The sequence below is a fragment of the Myotis brandtii genome, unplaced genomic scaffold (genome assembly GCF_000412655.1).
Source record: "Myotis brandtii unplaced genomic scaffold, ASM41265v1 scaffold193, whole genome shotgun sequence".
NCBI classification, from domain to species: Eukaryota; Metazoa; Chordata; class Mammalia; order Chiroptera; family Vespertilionidae; genus Myotis; species Myotis brandtii.
In genome coordinates, this window is record NW_005357191.1 from 2,109,323 (window position 1) to 2,110,307 (window position 985).

The 985-nt window shown below is 36.0% G+C and overlaps 1 protein-coding gene across 6 annotated transcripts in view; it reads right to left on the minus strand.

Moving 5' to 3' along the window:
- Positions 1–985, minus strand: part of MGAT1 (mannosyl (alpha-1,3-)-glycoprotein beta-1,2-N-acetylglucosaminyltransferase) — a 26,050-nt gene that overhangs the window by 3,258 nt on the left and 21,807 nt on the right. The window contains exon 1 of one of the 6 annotated variants that reach the window (XM_005864934.2): positions 253–349. The exons of the other annotated variants lie outside the window; for them this stretch is intronic. The gene's annotated coding sequence lies outside the window, so the exon portion shown is untranslated. Of the gene's footprint in view, positions 1–252; positions 350–985 lie in introns of those variants that run through there. 6 annotated transcript variants of the gene reach the window in all.

The following is a 985-nucleotide window of genomic DNA, read 5'->3' on the forward strand; positions in this document are numbered from 1 at the left end:
TGATGAGTTCGTGAGTCCTCAGAAAAGCAATACCTGTATATGTTTGGAGGGTAAAGTGATGTTGGTGGAAGAAAAGAAGCAAAGGAACCCCACCTCTCCCTTCCCTACCTGACAGATTTCATTTCCCATCTTCTAACCAGAACTCAGGGGGAGGATGGATGGGACCAGCTGCCTCCCATTATAAATCAAAATGCCCAAAGATTACTGAATTAATCAAAGCCAAATATCACACTTCAGGACTAAAGCCAGCACCTTGTTCAGTAAGGAAGACCGGAGGCATTCCCACCAGCAATGCCAAGCACATGCGATCTACATGGCTATTTAACATTCCGCTGGAGGGATCAGCCAGTGCAACTGGAACACAGAACAGAATTAACAGTGAAGACGTGGGAAAGAGGCAAAATATCCTTATTTGCTGATTCTGTGAGAATATGCCTAGAAAATTCTACGAGAATCAATGATAAAACCAACCTAAACAATCAAAGAAATGACCAAGGTTTCATGATATAAAAATTAACATGCAAAAATCAATAAAATTCATACCCACAAATAACTCATTAGAAGAAACAATACATGAGAAAACCCTATTTCAATAGCCATGAAGACAATAAACTATTTAGGAATAAACTTAACAAGGAATAGTCAAAACTTATATGAAAAAACTGTATCTCCTAAAAGACACAAAAGACTTAAAAATCCCTTGTTCTTGAATAGGACATCTCAGCATAATAAAAATTCTCAATAAGGATATCTTTCTATGGAGCTTGCTAGACAGACAGACACTACTAGGTGTACTGGTTAATAATGTGGATTTTTTTCAATAGATGAAGTTACACATACTATGTTGAAATATATGTGATTTGATGTGTATGCTATTTTGTTGCATTGACAGCAAGCTTCAAAACTTCATATGTCAAATTTTCTGAAGGTGTTAACATCATAGATATTTTTACGCTTAAAAATGTCGAATTTCATGCCAAAAAAA